This window comes from Budorcas taxicolor, chromosome 15 (genome assembly GCF_023091745.1).
Source record: "Budorcas taxicolor isolate Tak-1 chromosome 15, Takin1.1, whole genome shotgun sequence".
NCBI classification, from domain to species: Eukaryota; Metazoa; Chordata; class Mammalia; order Artiodactyla; family Bovidae; genus Budorcas; species Budorcas taxicolor.
Window position 1 is genome coordinate 72,143,767 of NC_068924.1, and position 19,173 is coordinate 72,162,939.

The window sequence follows — 19,173 nt, forward strand, 5'->3', positions numbered from 1 at the left end:
AGGAAATGGCAACCCACTCCAGTGTTCTTGCCTGGAGAATCCCAGGGACAGGGGAGCCTGGTGGGCTGCCGTCTATGGGGTCGCACAGAGTCGGACACGACTTAGCAGCAGCAGCCTTTCACTGATTGAACCCTCTGCCCTGTCTTTACGTGAATGCCTTGTATGCCTGGGACACCACGTGGGGTGATTTACAGGTAGCATTCCTAACTCTAACCACACTGGGAAGCTGGCATTATCACCCCCCATTTTAGAGATGAGGAAAGTGAAGTCGCTCAGTTGTGTCTGACTCTTTGCAATCCCATGGGCTGTAGCCTGCAAGGCTCCTCTGTCCATGGGATTTTCCCAGGCAAGAACACCGGAGTGGGTTGCCATTTCCTTCTCCAGGGGATCTTCCTGACCCAGGGATTGAACCCAGGTCTCCTGCATTGCAGGCAGACTCTTTACCATCTGAGCCACCAGGGAAGCTGGAGATGAGGAAACTGAGTCCTAAATAGATGAAATGACGTTCCCAAAGTCACATACCAACAAAAACAGCAGAGCCGAGATTCCAAGTCAGGTTGTGTGCGTGCTAAGTCGCTTCAGTTGTGTCTGAGTCTGTGATATATAGACTGTAGCCCACCTGGCTCCTCTGTCCATGGGATTCTCCAGGCAGGAATACTGGAGCAGGCTGCCATTTCATCCTCCAGGGGATCTTCCCAACCCAGGGATCGAACTTGAGTCTCTTACATCTCCTGCGTTGGCAGGCAGGTTCTTTACCCCTGGAAATTGTGTTTTGAAAAGTCATGACCCCAGTTTGGATGAAGGCCAGGTCAAACAGAATTTCCAGTTCCGATGTGAACATTTCTAACAACAGTTCTAAGCCTACATGATTCTCAACAGGATATTTAAGGTTTGACATGTTTTCTCAGACTCCACCACCCTAAGTCAAAATTTAAGGCCTTCGTTTTTGCTTAGAGAGTCTGAAAAAGAATTCAAAAGAAACTAAGACTAGTAATTGCCTACAGGGAATTGGGAGGATGGGAAACAAAAACAGGAGTGAGAATTTTTTTTTTTCTTTCACTTTTTTTGGTTTTCCTGGGTTTGTCTTTAATGCTTTTTGTCTTTAAAACCATATGAAAGTTGTACACAGTAAAATAAAAAATTCTACTTAGGGAAAGCCCTAGGAGAGTTAAAAATACCATCTAGGTCTAGTACTGCTCTTAGAAGTCTTTTGAGCTTCAGCTTAAACATTGCATTCTATTGATTTTTTAAAAATGTGGTAAAGTTTACCTACAGTGAATTGGACAGATGTTCATTGTAAGACTCAATGGCCTTGACAAATATATACATCTGTGTAACCAATATCCCCATTGTGATGTGAAACACTGCCATTACTGTATAAATTCCTTTAAGCTCTTACTGAAGTCTCTCAATCCCCTGTTGCTGTTGTTTGGTCACTAAGTCATGTTTGATTCTTTGTGACCTCATGGACTGCTAATCCCCTACAGGCAAATGCTATTCTGACTTCTAGTTCCATGCTTAAAGTTTCCAGGTCAAAGGAATTATGTATTTGTTCACTTTTGGGTCTGGGTTATATCACTCACCTTGATGTTTTGAGGTCTATATGTTTATATATATGAGTAGTAAATTCTTTTTTTTTTCTTTATATAGTAATATCCCCCCGTCTACTCCTCATATTGGTGACTTCTGTTCTACATTTATTTTTATCATGAACAGTCTTATAATGTTTTTTTAAAAATCAGTTTTACTAGTTTATGAGTTTTTCATGAGGAATTATTACTTTTGTTCATTCTTTCTGTTGCATATTTGTTTCCTAACTTAATTTCTTTTTTTAAGATGTTTATATGAGTATAGGGGAGGTATAATTTTTGTATGAAGGAAAAATCATTTTTCTCCTTTCTTCTGCCATTACTTTTCGCCCTTCATCTACCAAAGCTCTTGTTATTCCCTAATTTAAAGAAAAAGTACAAAATATGTGCATGTTATTATACATAAATTTTATCTCACAAGAAATAACTGAAAAATATTGATCTCCAGTTCATTATATACATTCAATAAAATATTCAGATGTAACTGCTGATATCTGCAACTTATTTTGAAATGCAACAGAAAAATGATGGATCAGGAAATAGATAGATAGACATATGACAAGTACTGTAAAATGGTAACAGCATATATAGATGGTGGATATATGGGTATTTGCTACAAAATTCTTTCCATTTTTTTCTTTTTGCCTTTCACCCCTTCACCCAGTTCTTCCTCTTCCCACCCCCACCTCTGGCAACCACCATTTTCTTCCCTGTGTCTATAAGCTGAATTTTTTTTTGTGTTTGTTTTGTTTTTTAGATTCCATATAAAATAACAGGGCTTCCCAGATGCACTAGTGGTAAAGAACCCACTTGCCAATGCAGGAGACACAGGAGACACGGGTTCGATTCCCTGGGTCAGGAAGATCGCCTGGAGAAGGAAATGGCAACCCACTCCAATATCTTGCCTGGAGAATCCTATGGACAGAGGAGCCTGGGGGGGCTACAGTCCATAGCGTAGCAAAGAATTGGACACAACTGAGTGACTCACATACTCCTCTAAGAAAGATCATACAGTATTAACATTTGTATTTCTCTTATTTCACTTAGCAAAATGCCCTTGAGGTTCATCCATGTTGTCATAGATGGCAGGAGTTGCTTCCTTTTCTTGGCTGAATACTATTTCACTACATGAATATACCCCAGTTTCTTTATCCATTCTTCGTCCATAGACAGGTTGTTTCTGTGTCTCGACTAGTGTGAATAATGCTTCAGTGAACGTGGGGTGAATGCCTCGTTTTTAATTTCCAATGTGTTATGGTTGTAGTTTTATACAAGGACTATTTGTTTTGATTTACCCATGAGTTTGTCAATTTCATGACCTCTCTACTTCGTCTCTTTACTTCTTTATTTCGTCTCTTTTATCTTGGTGGCTCAGATGGTAAAGAATCTACCTGCAATGTGAGAGACCCAGGTTTGATCCCTTGGGTTGGGAAGATTCCCTGGAGAAGGGCATGGTAACCCACTCCAGGATTCTTGCCTGGAGAATCCCATGGACAGAGGAGCCTGGCGGGCTGCAGTCCATGGGGTCGCAAAGAGTCAGACATGATTGAGTGACTAACACATTTGCTTTCACTTCACTTTACTTCATCTCAGTTCTCTCTTCTGGTTTTAATATTCTTTTTCCTGAAATACATCTCTTAAGATACTCTGTTAGGAAGGGTTTGCTGATGGTAGATTCTTCCTATTCGTATTTGTCTGAAAATGTGTTTCTTTCTTATTCTTCTTGAAAAACGATTTATGTATTTGTTTATTCTGGCTGCGCTGGGTCTTCCTTGCTATGCATGGGCTTGCTGTAGGTGCAGCAGGTGGGGCCTGCCCTCTCGTTGTGGTGCTCGGGCTTCTCATCGCAGTGGCTTCTCTTGCTGGGTAGCACGGGCTCCAGGGTGCGTAGTCTTCAGTAGTTGCCGCTTCCAGGCTCTGGAGCACCGGCTCAGTAGCTGTGGTGCATGGACCTGTCGCTCCGTGGCGTGCGGGAATCTTCCCAGATCAGGGATCAAACCCGCATCTCCTGCACTGGCGGGCAGATTCTTCACCACTGGGCCGGCAGGGAAGTCCCCTTTCGTTTTTGTTGAGGTGTCTGCTGTTAGTCTTCTTGTCCGTCTATTACAGATGATCTTCTTTGTCCAATAGTGGAAGAATCTTAGCGACCGTCTCCTTGGGCACTGCTCCCACCGCACTTACTCCGGTCCCTGCTTCTGGATATATTCTGCGTCTTCTTTGTTTATTCCCCTCCTCTTTCAACTTGCCTGTCCTGTATTCCATCTCCTTGTGTGTTTTTTTTCCTTGAATTTGCATTCTGATTTATTTATTCAGATCTCTATCTCAGTTTATTAATTGTGTCTAACCTATGATTTAGCTTATGCATTGTGTTTTTAAGGTCAATTTTTATATTTAGTACTTCTTCAATCTCTTCGGTCTTTGGGGAAAAATCATCTTATTTCTTTCTGATATTTAGTGTTTCATCTTTGAAGTCTCTGAGCACCATAAACTTCCTTATTTTCTATCTGTTTCTCATAATCCAGTTCTCTGTTCTGCAGGTTAAATTTCTGCTGTTTGTAGTTCCTGCTGCCTGGTGTATTCTTTGTGTGCTTCGTAATTCCAGATTGTGAGCTTCTGTTTGTCACAGTTTGATCTGTCAGAATCCTGGACAGCTTGCATTGAGGGCGTGACCCTCCAGAGAGGATTTCTGGCTCCTTCATCAGGTGTCACCAACCTGGGTTGGTAACACTGCAAGTTACTCTTCAGGTGCGGAACCTCCTGAACCATGCCTGAAGTGTCCATTCAATCCCACCTTGTGAAGCTTGAAATTAAGGATTTAGCAGAGACTCTTCCTTTTCCATTCTCTAGACCAAGATAGACAAGCTTATTTATTTATTTTATTTTGGCTTATTTATTTTGCTACTGATGTTGAGCAAGTTCTTTTTCAGTCTTTCACCTCAGTCTGATAGCTTTACATGGGTTTTCCCACATCCTCCTGTGCTGTTTGCCCAAGCTGTAACGTCAGCCCTCAGGTTTCTCACATCACCTTCACTTTTGGCTCCTTGTATATTTTCTTTACTTCTTCTGTGAGCTCAGGGTCCTTCTGAGAGAGTTCATTATATTTGCTCTGGTATTGATAGATGTTTTCTGGTCCACCAGGCTGCCTGCCCGTGTTGTTTAAGCTGAGCCAGCATCAAATACAACAGGATAATCCCTTCACGGAGTCTTCTTCCTCAGGGAATATACCTTTCTCCATTCTTGCAAGCCGATATGATGTAAAGGAAGCGGTAAGCCTGGGATTCAACTCCACACTAGCAATGCCTCTTCGTTGTAAACTCACTTTCAAAAAGTGCCCAGCAGAGAACTCCAAGAGTGGTGAAAGTGAAAGTCACTCAGTCGTGTCCGACTCTTTGTGATGCCATGGGTTATACAGTCCATGACATTCGCCAGGCCAGAACCCACTGGAGTGGGTTGCCATGCCCTCCTCCAGGGGACCTTTCCAACCCAGGGATTGAACCCAGGTCTGCCAGGTTGCAAGTGGATTCTTTCCCATCTGAGCTGCCAGAGAAGCCCAAGAATACTGGAGTGGGTAGCCTATCCCTTTTCCAGGGGAACTTCCTGACCCAGGAATAGAACTGGGGTCTCCTGCATGGCATGTATATGCATTGCATATCACAGCTTCTATACTTTCTCATCTCTAATTCCTTGCATGATTTCTACTCTTTTAAGCGTAGCCCCATCATTTTAGCCACACTGGATTAACACTTGCTCTTTCTGATTGCTTCTCCTTCTTTCTTGTATCTATGCCTTTGATTATGCTTTTTTTTCTCTGCCTGGAATGCCCTCTTCACCCTCTACTTGTCAAAATCCTAACTATCCTCTGGGACCAGCAAAGGTATTAATTTTTGCATGAAGTCTTCCTGTGTGCATACTAAATCACTCAGTCATGTGCAACTCTGTGACCCTACGGGCTATAGCCTGCCAGGCTCCTCTGTCCATGGGCTTCTCCAGGCAAGAACAGGTCTAACCCACGTCGCCTGTGGCTCCTGCATTACAGGCAGAGTCTTTACTGCTGAGCCTCCAGGAAAGTCGTCCTACGTCTTTCCAATTGGATGTGACCACGTTCTCTTTTGAACTCTGTGGCATCTTGTTCATATTTTCCTATGTCACTCTTCCTGCTCTGCTTTGATGAATCTTCCTTGCATCTTTGTTTTCTTTTTGTTGAGCTCCTCCCAGCATCTGGGCACCCTTTAATTCTGGGTACCCTTTAATTCATTCAAAAAGTATTCCTTTAGCACTTTCTATGTGCCAGGCACTGTGCATGTTTAGGGTTATAGAAAAAGTGATTAAGATAGGCAGGTTCTTCAAAGGTGATGCCTAACACTGGTCTTTAACACAGAAAGTCTCCATTTAATGAACATATGAATAGTTAATTTAAAACATTATATATATATATATATATATATATATATATATATATATATATACACACACACACACACACACACACACAGAAAAAGAGAAAAAGAAGAAAGTGAACATGCTTTCCACTTATCCATATCCCAGATGTGGTGTATGTGTGCTGAATGTCTTATCATTTTTAAGGGGGATGTGGGTTTGGGGAGCAGAGCAAATGTTCTCTTAGATGTAGGGATGCAGAATGTGGGTTTCCTGTCTCCAGAATAGTCTTGTCCCAGTCTCTCTGGATCTGTGACAAGCAGGCATTACCTCACAGGAATATTCTTGGAATCTCTGTTGCTGCTGGAAGCCCCAGTGTATATCTAGCTTCAGAATTACCCTCGTGAATATTTAAGCTCTAAATGACGGCTTCCACCAGATGGTGCTGAGGTACAGCTGGGACTAGATGGATATGGATTCTGCAGCCAGTGTCTGTAAACTGCACAGGCTCAGTGGGGTCATTTCATTAACTTCTCAGTAACATTACTCTGCATTTTGATTGAATTTTTAAGACTCCACTTACTGTCTTACATAGGGGTTTTGCTGTGCATGAAGGCTAGATCATGTAAATAATACAGAAAGAAACAAAATTAAAGTGAAAGTTTTTCCTCCTCCCATTTCCACCTCCACAATTAATTCCTTTAAAACTGTTTATTGCTTCTTGGCTTCTTTACAGAAAAAATGATATATATGTGTGTGTTTATGTATATATATCCTTTATATATATAAAACATATATATATTCCTGAAGTTAAGCATCTATCTATATATTTTGTCTTGTTTCTGCAAACATATATATGTATATTTTTTGAGAGAGAGTCATACTTGTCTACCGTTTTTTTTTTTTAAACAAAATTTATTTTGTTTTGGCCATACCGGGTGGCATGTGGGATCTTAGTTCCCCAATCAGGGATCCAGCCATGACCCCTGAAGTGGAAGTGAGGAGTCTTGACCACCGGCCTGCCAAGGAAGTCCCCTGTCTACTGTTTTAAACCATGTTTTCATATTAACATGTTTGTGATTTTTCTATACCAACATACTTACGCATTCTCTCATTATTACATTCTCATCATAATTTATTTTGATTAATATCAAGTTTTCCATAGTTTATTTTGTTTGTGTTTGGGTTTTTGATATTATTAGACACAGTACTGTAATGAATATTTTTGAGAAAATGTCCGTTGAGAGTATCCATAGGGTAAACTCCATACAGAGGGATTGTTGGGGAAAGTTACTGGCATTTTATGTTTGATCAGTTCAGTTCAGTTCAGTTGCTCAGTCGTGTCCAACTCTTTGCGACCCCATGGACTGCAGCATGCCAGGCTTCCCTGTCCTTCACCATCTCCCTGAACTTGCTAAAACCTATGTCTACTGAGTCGGTAGTGCCATCCAACCGTCTTCTCCTCTGTCATCCCCTTCTCCTCCTGCCTTTAATCTTTCCCAGCATCAGGGTCTTTTCTAATGAGTTGGCTCTGTGCATCAGGTGGCCATAGTATTGGAGCTTCAGCTTCAGCATCACTCCTTCCAGTGAATATTCAGGGTTGATTTCCTTTCGGATGGACTGGTTGGATTTCCTTGCAGTCCAAGGGACTCTCAAGAGTCTTCTCCAACACCACAATTTGAAAGCATCAATCCTTCGTGCTCATCTTTCTTTATGGTCCAGCTCTCACACCCATACATGACTGCTGGAAAAATCATAGCTGACTAGACGGACCTTTGTCGGCAAAGTGATGTCTTTGCTTTTTAATAAGCTGTTTGCCGCTGCTGCTGCTAAGTCACTTCAGTCGTGTCCGACTCTGTGCGACGCATAGAAGGCAGCCCACCAGGCTCCCCTGTCCCTGGGATTCTCCAGGCAAGAACACTGGAGTGGGCTGCCATTTCTTTCTCCAAATGCATGAAAGTGAAAAGTGAAAGCGAAGTCCCTCAGTCGTGTCCGACCCTGAGCGACCCCATGGACTGCAGCCTACCAGGCTCCTCCGCCCATGGAATTTTCCAGGCAAGAGTGCTGGAGTGGGTTGCCATTGTCTTCTCCAATAAGCTGTTTAGCCATAGCTTTTCCTTCAAGGAGCAAGCGCCTTTTAATTTTTTTGCGTGTGATGGATACTAGCAAATTACTCTTCAGGAATGTTGCACCGTCATCAATACTGATTATATTCAGACTGTTCCATTTCTGTCAGTTCTACATTTTTACAAGTGAACCGTTGTTCAGTTTGCAGTTTCTTTCGTTGTGAAGGAGGCTGCCGGTCCTCTGCATTTCCCTGGGAGCCGGAGCCTCACCCACCTGCCAGGGAGAAGCCCTGAGCGGTGCCCTGACTCCTCCCGTCCAGCAGGAGGCGCGGCCCCGGCCGCTCCCGCATGCGCGGTGCGCTGGGTGTCAGACCGCCGAGCCCAGGGGCCTTCCCGGGGCTCCTCCGCTCGTTCCCGCACTCCCCGCCCGGCGGTGGCGGCCGGGACCTCCGCGCCATCCCACTCGGGCGGCTGTGGCCCGCGCCCCGCGGCATGAGCCGGTGACCAGCGCGGGGCGCAGCCGGAGGCAGCCGTGGCCGAGGTAAGCGCGGCGCGGAAGGGCCGGGCGGGCCCCCGATGCGGACTCGGGCCTCCCCGGGCCGCGGGATCTCCGGGGAAGCGCGGGCCGCGCGGAGGTCCGAGGGCTGCGGGAGACGACCTCCACCCCCTCCCTGGCGGAGCCGCTCCTGGTGCTCTCCCGCTTGGGGGGCGCCTTGACTCCCGCCCCGCCTTCTCCTTCATCACCCGGCCCCTCCCCGCACTTTGGTTGCCCACCTGTCTCCCTCGCTCGCTTCCTGCACCTTTCCTTTCTCCCGGGATCCTGTGGCTTCCTTTCCCGAGGGGCCCACCCTCTGCCGTGCCCTTTGCCCGCTGCCAGCTCCTCCCCGCGAGCTCCAGGGTTCTGCTTCCTCCAGCGGGGGTGTTTGAGTTCTGGGCCCTGCCGTGGGCAGTGGGGTTCCGTGCGGTACCCGATGCCTCGGGCAGGACTGGATGCTCAGGTGAGCCGTGGCCAGCGGTCTTTGGGGCTCTGGGCAGCTGCTTGAAACTCAGAGGTTATTTGGCGTTTTACATACTGGCGGTGGGAACTAGATAATATGTATACCATTTTGAGGTTAAAGTTGCTCGGTGTAACTTACTGGGAAGCGCTCATCTAGCCCTGTCCTTGATATATTTGTCTGAAGATGTCTTGAAACAGAAATATGTCCATTTAAGTCCCTTTTCTCTGTCAATTGCATGCCCTGAGAACTTAAACTGGACTTGGTAAATTTCAGAGCTCAAAGGCTATTTAGAGTAATAAATATATGACTCACTTTCCATCACTCCTCACTTGCAATGACTTTAAGCCATCTGGTTGCAAACGCTGGTATAAAATGGAAAGATTTGCATCTGTCTAGTTATGCTGGTTAATTGAGAAATGAAGAAGGTGTATCTTATTCAGGCTTTTAAGGGTCACTGCTGAGGAGGCAGCTTCACCTGGGGGTTAAGAGCTCAGGCTCCAGAGCCAGACTGCCAGCCTCCAAATCCTAGCATTGGCATTTTCTAGTTGTATGGAGATGTAGCCTTCCTTGTTACACTTTCCCTGTTTGTAAAATGAGGATAATCATAGCTCCTCACTTGAGACTGTTAGAAAGTCTGTGCTATGCTTAGTCACTCAACTGTGTCCGACTCTTTGCGACCCAATGGACTGTAGATTGCCAGGCTCCTCTTTCCATGGGATTCTCCAGGCAAGAATACTGGAGTGGGTTGCCATGCCCTCCTCCAGGGGATCTTCCCAACCCAGGGATCGAACACAGATCACCCGAATTGTGGGTGGATTCTTTACCAGGTGAACTACCAGGAAAGCCCTTTAGGAAGACTAAGTTAACACCAAGTTAACAAAGTACTTAAAACAGATCCTGGCATGTAGTAGGTCTGCAGTAAAGTTTAGTTATTAGTTCCTTAATTATATGCTTTGTATTAATTATAGTATTCTCACCAAGGGACACAGTGTTTTTATTTTTTTTTAATTTGAAATCATTTTTAGGGGTAGTTAGCTTTAACAGAACTTTAATTATAAAGGACCCTATCAGGTAAGGCAGTGAATTGGAGATTTTCCTGCTTGGGCCAATATTTAGTTCCTTTGTTTTCAGGAACAGGTGGGTTGAGTTCCACCATAGCAGGGCCTCCAAGAGTTCAGCTTCTACACAGTTTAAGAAGATGAGAGTTTGTGGTTGAAAACTTTGGACTAAGCATCGCGGAAAGGTTATTCAGGCAGAGTTTAGGAATAAATAATTCCAGGAACAGAAAACGCGTCTCATCTTGACAGTCGAGTTGGAAGATTTTTCCAGTGATTCAGTGCCTGACCTCCAGCCGGATGATTACAGTGTTTAACAGGGACAAGTTTGGTGTGCTTCAAGAAGGCTATTGTTTATAGGACTTTGCTCTGAAATTCTTGTTTTGACCCATGTTGTGGTATTATATGGAACAAACATTCATCATTAGAAAATTCCTCTTGGTTCGTCCTCTGTGGGGGAAACTGTGTTAGGGGAGAAGAGGGCAGTCAGGGGTAAGTATGGAAAATTCTGTCTATGGAATTACCTGGCCATTTTTCTCTTCTTTGGAAACCCTAATTCAAGAAAGAAAATAATCAAAGTTCATCACCATGTAATTACTCAAAACTGGGACCTTGAACAGTGTGTGCATTGACGGAGCCGGGAGGGATAGAGACACTCCCTTCATTCAGCAAACATTTCTGTTTATGTGAAGTGTGTTCTAGACATGGTATTATTAGGTTGGTACAAAAGTAATCGCAGTTTTACATCATTGAGCTTTGCCATTTGGTATTGGAATGCATTCTTAAATAAATGTGTTTATGCTATACATCACTTTAATGCTCATTTCTCGCTTTTTTTGGCTAATGAATTATTACTTGCTGTTTATTTTATATGTATTTTAGACAATGGAAAGGTTGTTAGGCAAAAAGCAAATTCGAATGATTTTCTTATTTGAGTTTAAAATGGGTCATAAAGAAGTGGAGGTAACTTGTAACATCAACAGTGTATTTGGCCCAGGAACTGCTACTGAACGTACAGTGGAGTGGTGGTTCAAGAAGTTTTGCAAAGGAGACAAGCGCCTGGAAGTCGAGGAGTACAGTGGCTGGCCATTGGAAGTTGACAGCGAGAGGATCATCGAGACTGATCCTCTGACAACTGCATGAAAACTTGCCCAGGAAGTCAACATTGACCATTCTAAGGTCATTCAGCATTTGAAGCAAATTGGGAAGGTGCAAAAGCGCATTAAGTAGGTGCCTCACGAGTTGACCAAAAATAAAAAAAATCATCATTTTGAAATGTCATCTTTTATTCTATGCAACAACAACAAACTGTTTCTCTGTTGGATTGTGAAGTGCGACAAAAAGTGGATTTTATACAACAACTACTGATGACCAGCTCAGTGGCTGGACTGAGAAGAAGCCCCAGAGCACTTCCCAAAGCCAAACTTGCACCAAAAAAAAACGGTCGTGGCCACTGTTTGGTGGCCTGCTGCCCGTCTGATCCACTGCAGCTTTCTGAATCCTGGCAAAACCATTACATCTGAGAAGTATGCTCAGTCGTTTGACGGGATGCATCAAAAACTGCAGTGCCTACAGCCAGCACTGGTCAACAGAAAGGGCCCAGTTCCTCACCTGACGATGCCCGGAAGTTGCACCAACTGGGCTGCCAAGTTTTGCCTCATTTGCCGTATTCACCTGACCTCTCACCAACTGATTACCACTTCTCCAAGCATCTCTACAACTTTTTTCAGGGAAAATGCTTCTAAAACCAGCAGGACACAGAAAATGCTTTCCAAGAGTTTGCTGAATCCCAAAGCGCAGATTTTTATGCTCAAGAATAAGCAAACTTATTTCTCATTGGCAAAAATATGTTGATTGTAATGGTTCCTGTTTTGATTAAAATAGATGTGTTTGAGCCTAGTTATAATGATTTAAAGTTCAGGATCCGAAACCGTAATTACTTTGGCACCAACCTAGTAGATGCTGGGAATATTTAGCAGAGATGAAAACTCTGACTACAAGAAAATGATGACCAGTCGAAGGGAGTCTTACAGTTATATAACCAGTTAATACAATCTGGCGAGTGCTGTAATGAAGCCTGTAAAAGCTCTCTGTCCCTAAAGCTCCACTTGGTAAGGGGCTGTTTTTTGTTTAAGGCTCTTCCCCTCATTTCTTCCATTCCACCTTCAGGACTTGTCATCTCTCTCAGCTATTTTTCTAAGTGCTCACTTAACCAGGGCAGGTAAACCTCAGAAACATGAGTCTATATCCTGGGGAACAGCTCTCAGTGGAGGTGAGGGGGTTGGAGAATGGGTTTGGATGGATTTTAGTGGATAATGTCCTTGCATGGAACGGTTCTCAGGTCCGTTTTTCAGAGGGACACCAGTAGGAGAGCCCCATCCGCCCAGTTCAGTATGGCAACCAGCTCAGTAGCGCCCTCCTGGCTTCCCATTCTTCCCTGACTGTGCTCCTTACTCCCTCTCTCTGGCTTTCTGGATTCGTCTTCTGCAAGCTACCTGCACCCTTAGTTTGGCGGAACATAAACTAAGGCTGCTACTGGAAGCGGCTGTAGAAAGCAGGCCCTGAGAATAGTGTTGTGAGATTGGACTGACTCACCCTAAGGTGGCACCCAGGACCCCTTTGGTGGGGATAAGTGAGGTGTTGAGGACCCCGCGGTGCCCTCTAGCATCGCTGAGCAGTCAGACTGACCAGTGGTGGATTGGGATGAGATTCAGGTCGAAAGGAAAGCATTGGCTAGGGCAGGAACTCTTAAGTGCTTGAGCAGCATGTGGACCAGGGTCAGGATAAGGCTGGTGGAGTTGGTTGGCCGTTGTTAGCTCCCTTGGAGGCCTTGAGGTGTGATCTGGGTCAGATTAGCCAGGTATCAACTCGGGAGGCACTGTGAAAGACGTGGTTCCGTGGCGGCGTTTCCTGAAGGTGGCGGGAGCGGGGAGCACATTCTGTGTTGAAAACCAGGCCCAGAATTTAATTGCAGTTGTGGCAGAGCTGCAGAGGAAGCTGAGTGCATGGCCTTGATGCACCGCCTCTGCTAATGTCGGGGCCATGATAGGGAAGAAGTGGGTCCCAGGGTCTTAGGATGGAGATTTTGGGTGGATGCACTGAAGAACTCTGAGATTTCCTAGATCCCCTGGACCAGCCGAAGTATCTCTCATTAAGAAGAAACTCCTCCTGCCTAATGCCCTGCAAAGCCCTCTCAGGAGGAGGATACCTCGCAAGGTGGTGCTTCTCCCCCCTCGGTGTTGCCCGCCCCTCCATCAGATCTCAGCACCAGCTAAGTGGGGGAGTACAGCCCCTGCTGCTGGGATGGTAGCTGTTGCATTGGAAGAGCTGTAGGACCTGGCTCCTGTGGACCAGCGGGAACTCGAGGAACACACGGGCAAGAATCTTGACAGGGTCAGGCCAAGCGTGGGGTAGCAGGGACTGTGAAGCTGAATGGAAGAGACTTTTGGAAGTGTACTCCCCGGATTCAGAATGTAATGGCCTGGCAACGACAAGCTGGTTCTGATATGCCGCTGGGCAGGCTCTTGGAAGCTTGGACATGGCAGTGATACAGTTGGTTCTCAACTGGGGGTGATTTTGCCTCCACAGGGATTATTTGGCAATATCTGGGCATATTTTTAGTTGTCATAACTGGTGGTTGCTTCTGGCTTCTCTTGAATAGAGACTGAGGATGCTAACTAAACCTTCTACAGAACAGCTCCTCACAGAAATGAACCATCTGGCCCAAAATGTCAGTAATACTGAGATTGAGAAACCCTAGTCTGGAGTACATGAGGTAAGGTGCGGGAGCTGTGTTGGCAGAATATTGAGGAAGGGCTTAGAAGGTTCAGAGAGGTGGAGATTTAGAATAGATTTATTACCTGAGGCCAGAGGCTCAGCTCCTGCCTGTGTTCCCAGGAGGGTGGTCTCCCTTCCTTCTGGTGATGTGGAACTCCGATGAAGGGACCAGCATGTTTGAGAGGCTCAATGTTGGTTCTCCTTTGTAGACCAGGATTGACTTTATGAGGTTTGACCATGGAACTGGGTCCCCAACTATCAATGAGGATGACAGGATTCTGAAACGGCAGAGGCTGGGTGTTGGCACTAACCATCAGAGGCAAGGTAGACAAGATATTCATAATAAGCAATGAGGCCCAACTCAAAACCAGTGTTTCTGGACCCACTGTGATGCTAATAGAGCCTGGCATTCCTATAGACAGTGTAGACGGGCAGCCAACTAGGGTATTGCTTCACTGTATAACCTGAAGGAAAAAAAAAGGCAAGAGCTGGCAGGTGAAAGGCTGATGTCAGCTGCTGCAGTGGAAGAGTCACGATCACCTGGTTTTCACATGTGAGCCCGCACCCAGACCTGTGTCCCATGGATTGAGGGGGAGGCTGGATCTCTTGGAAGAAAACCTTTGCCACATCCCCCCCCCCCCCCCCCCCCCCGTTCTTCCTCAAGGGAACTGCAGGTTCTTATCAGACTTGTGGTACATCGAGGAAAGGATAATAATATCCAGACCTTTCGAGGGCTGTTAAGTACAGGGTGTGACCTGATGCTAACACGTGATAACTGGTAAGCAATAGTGGATAGGAGTCGGCAGATAAAATGCCTTGGCCTCTCCTCCGTCTGAGGGACGTGTGAGGTCTGCATGGCTCCTCAGAGGCTTCCTAATGAGCCCCTGTTACCCAGCTTAGTGACACACTTGTAGTGGCCTTCCCTGGTTCCCTCTCTCCCCTCGCTCTGTACTCCAGCTCCTGGGTAAAACTACCTGCACCCCCGTTCGGTCTCTGGTTCTTTTTTGGGGGTATTATGGGGAGACCCAAACTGTGACAGGTAGGAAGCAAGATGTGACGCCTAGGTGTCTAGCATGGTAGGTGTCAGACTCTCCTCTCTCCAGGCCTCCTGCTCCCCCCGTGGGACCCTGGAGGTCATACTCCTCCTCTTGGAGTCCTGTGGCTCCAGGTCCCCTCCAGCACTTGGTGATATTTGACGCTGACTTTTTCCCATGCTCGTGTGTAGATGTCTCATTGTGGTTTTGCTTTCCCTGCCCATTAATTTGGAGAAGGCAATGGCACCCCACTCCAGTGTTCTTGCCTGGGAAATCCCAAGGACAGGGGAACCTGGTGGGCTGCCGTCTATGGGGTTGCACAGAGTCAGACATGACTGAAGCGACTTAGCAGCAGCAGCAGCAGCCCATTAATTAGACTAAACATCTTTTCAGATGTTTCTGTGCCATTTTGTTGCCTCTGTTGTGAAATTCCTGTTTAAATCTTTTGTCTAAGTTTTCTTTTATGTTGGATTTTTTGTTTGTTTCTTATTACTTTGTAGGAGTTCTTTATTCTGGTTGCTATTAATAGTCCTTATTGGTTATGCGTATTGCAGATATCTTCTAGTTTGCAGCTTATCTTTTTATTTCCTTATGATGTCTTTTGATGTGCAACATTTCTTAATTGAAACACTGAATTTAATCTTATGATTTGCACCTTCTGCATTTCACTTTGGAAATCATTCTCTGCCTGCCATAGATATTCTGTTTAGTGTTCTAAATATCTTTAGCCTGTCACATATAGCTTTTAATCTTGAGTAGATTCCCTCCCCTCTAGCTGCTTTTAATATTTTTCTTTGGCTTTCTTTTCAGTGGTTTTATTTTGACATATCTAGTTGGGGTTTTTGTTTTTGTTTTTTGTGTGTGTGTGTTTTGTTTGGTATGTATTGTACTTGGAGTTGAGTATCTTGAAGCTATGAGTTGATATCTTTCATTATGCTTGGAAAAACTTAACAGAAGACGGGTGGATTCTCACATCTACTTCTGCCTTCAGTCTTTGCTTTATCACACATCATGTCATCTCTGGCAAATGAAGGTGAAAAAATAATGTCCGCATTGTTATAAAAAATAGTTTAGATCGTTTGAAAGAATCTTGGGGACCCTCTGGAGTCCCTAGGCCAAAATTTGAGAACCTCTGGTCTAAGATTTTTGGTATTAATATTATACTAGACTCCTAAAATAGGTTGGGGAATAGTTCTTCTTTTTTCTGAACTTTGGAGTAATTTGTGTAAAATTGGAATTATTGTTTCTTGAATGTTTGGTAGAACTTGGCAAATCTTTTGGACCTGGAATTTTTTTTATTGGAAAAGATTCTTAATTTTCGATTCAATTTCTTTAGTGTTATAGAGCTGTCAAGGATGGCTATTTCTGCCTGAGACTGTTTTGATAAGGGATAGGATAAAACAATTTTCCCATTTCATTCAAGTTTTTAAGTGTATTGGCATAAGTTCATTGATACCATCTCATCTTTTAAATACATGCAGTATTTAGAGTTATGGTCCCCATTTCAGTCCAGGTATTGTGCTTTATTCTCTCTTTATCTTGATTAATCTTACCTGAGTTTTGTCAGATGTCAATTTCTTTAGTCTTTTTCTTTTTAAAAAATTTAGCTTTATAGATCCTGTTTGGTTTTTAATTTGTGTTTTTTAATTACTTAATTCTATTATCTTTGAATTAATTTTGTTGTGATAATATCTTTTTTTATGATCTATTACTCATTAAAATTTGTAAAGCTCATATTTGGATACGGCTTTTGTTCCCTTAGCCCTGGTTTTGTTAGATATGAAAACAGTATGTTTTCACATGGTGGGTAATTGATAATTAGGTGGTATAATCATTGTAGTAGGTTATGGCCAGTATTTTAAAAAACAGTGATAGAATAATACAGGAATACAGTGTTCACATATTCTATGGCTAATACTGAGTATTAAGGTTAAATAAGCATTGTTTTGTGAAACTTATTTCAAATACATCTGTGTCTGTGTTAGATCACAATATAAAATGTTGTTTTATTATAGGTTTTAGTAAAAAAAAAAAAAAAGTTTAAACCACTGTATTAAAAGGCAGTTTGTCTAACATTTAGTAAAGATTTCAAACCTGGCTGCCTAAAATAAACGTGTGAGGGGCTTGCTATTTTGACACATTCTGTGACTTTATTTTAGGCCTCCTGATGCAACCCTCCAGTGCTGGGGCCAACGATTCTCTTTTAACATCCTCTGCCTGTGTAATGCTTACAATTCGGGTGTCTGAGAACCACTGATTCAGGATACAGATAGACCTTGAGAGCCTGTTGGGCTGCTGTGACACGGGGCTTGTGGAGAGTACGGCTCCTTGCATGCATCTGTCCCAAGGCTGCCTCTTTTCTAGCTCCAGGGGGGACATGGAGAGAGAAGGAAAGCGATCGGATGGGCCCGGTGGTAGTAGGGGTCGGGGACTGGCTGGGAACATCTTGTTCATTGTTAGGATGACAGAAGACGTGAAATAGCTCTCGTGCCTGCATTTCTGGCAAGGAATCGGTTAGTGTATGTTGAATGGCTAATGTATATACCCCGAAGATGATTATCTTTAAGCTTAAAATGTATAAACTTTCATACATTAGTCCATGACAATCGTGTTCTTTTGATACGTCGCAGACCATGGTCTCAGATACAGCAGATACAAGTTGAAACCATTAGTGATCTTTCAGCACATTTTACCCCCAAAGCTGATAATGATTGCAACATTCAGGGCTTGACAAGACCCTACTAAGGTAGGCAGGAAGCAGTTTTACCATGTAGACGTGGTTGGAGAGAACTCCGCCTAGCCAAAGTGAAAATGGTTCATAAACCCTAAGATGGTCTATGAGCTTTTCAGTTATTTTCCTTTATGATTAACGTGTGCTTGGTCGCTCAGCTGTGTCTGACTCTGCGACCCCATGGACTGTAGCCCACCAGGCTCCTCTGTCCATGGAGTTTCCCAGGCAAGAACATTGGAGTGGGTTGCCATTTCCTACTGGAGGGGATCTTCCCAACCCAGGGATCAAACTCGCGTCACTTCCATCTCCTGCATTGGCAGGTGGATTCTTTACCACTGGCGCCGCCTGGTTTGAATAACTTTTCTGAAAGATCAGAGAGTAGAATGAGACCATTTTGAAGAGTGGACTCTTGACACAAGGAATGCCGAAGTCACTTGTTGCAGTGACGTGTCTGTGACAGATGACGGAGTCATGCTCAGGGTATCGACATAGTAGGTCGGCATCTGGTGTTGGGGGGCTTGTTTGGTAAGGATCTTAATTTGTGGTCTACAGGGGTACTTCGCATTTTCAGCTGAGGACTAAAGATTTTTTTTTATGTCTCAGTCCATGATGCATATTGGCTGTTTCATTTTTTTATTGCTACGTTACCAACCACTACAAACCTTACAAACAACAGCAGCACTAGCAATCATGTGCTCGCTCAGGATTCTGCCATCTGTGCAGAGCTCGCTGGGGATGGTTCATGCTGGCTCCACGTAGTCTCTGCGGTCTTCCTGAGCTTCCTAACTGTGGGTAGCTGGCTTCCAACGGCTACAGGGTCTATTAAAGCCTGGTTTCAAAACCCCCAGAATCTTACCTCTGCCACTTTCTCTTGGTCAAAGCAAGTCCCAAGTCTAGCCCGGATTCGGGTGGAAGGGAAAGAGATTCCACGTTGTGAATGGACAAGTGGCATGCGCGTTCATCAGTGGGAAGAATTTTTGGCATCTGTCTTTAGAAACAGATCTACCTCACTGGCCTTTCTTTTCCTCCGCCTCTCCTTTCCTCCTTCCCTATTTCTTTCTTCATTTCTCCCTTCCATCAAAATGTGCCAACTATCCCCTTATTATAAAACATCAATATATATTTATTTAAAGATTAGTCCTTTTTTCTCTAATACCCTTTTCCCCTTTCTTGATATTTTCCTAGTGGTGTTTTTACATTGTACATTTTGTTACAGTTTTGTGTATCTCATTAGTATCTAAATTCCTCTAAGGTAGATCTTTGCTTTCTTCTTTAGGTTCTCTATGAGGTTTGAATGAATGAATGAATGAAAACTTTAGTATATCAAACAAAGGGCCAGTTTGTCCAGATGAAGCATCAGTTTTCGTTAGGCAAGTATTTAAAAAACAGAATGAAACAAACTGTCCTTCAGCTATTCCACCTCTAATTTTTCTTGCTTCCTCAGCGCTCCTCTTCTTAGGCCCGACATTAACCAGCTTATGCTTTCAGAGAATTTGTATTTATAGAATATATTCTATAGTAAATATATAGCATATTCTCACATGTA

General features: G+C 44.1%; 1 protein-coding gene across 3 annotated transcripts in view; it reads left to right on the forward strand.

Moving 5' to 3' along the window:
• Nucleotides 1-4,731: 4,731 nt before the first annotated feature.
• EXT2 (exostosin glycosyltransferase 2) overlaps nt 4,732-19,173 on the forward strand; it is a 146,022-nt gene continuing 131,580 nt past the window's right edge. For 2 of the 3 annotated variants that reach the window (XM_052652387.1, XM_052652389.1), the window contains exon 1: nt 8,408-8,573. The gene's annotated coding sequence lies outside the window, so the exon portion shown is untranslated. Of the gene's footprint in view, nt 4,856-8,407; nt 8,574-19,173 lie in introns of those variants that run through there. The other variant, XM_052652388.1, reaches the window with a different exon arrangement.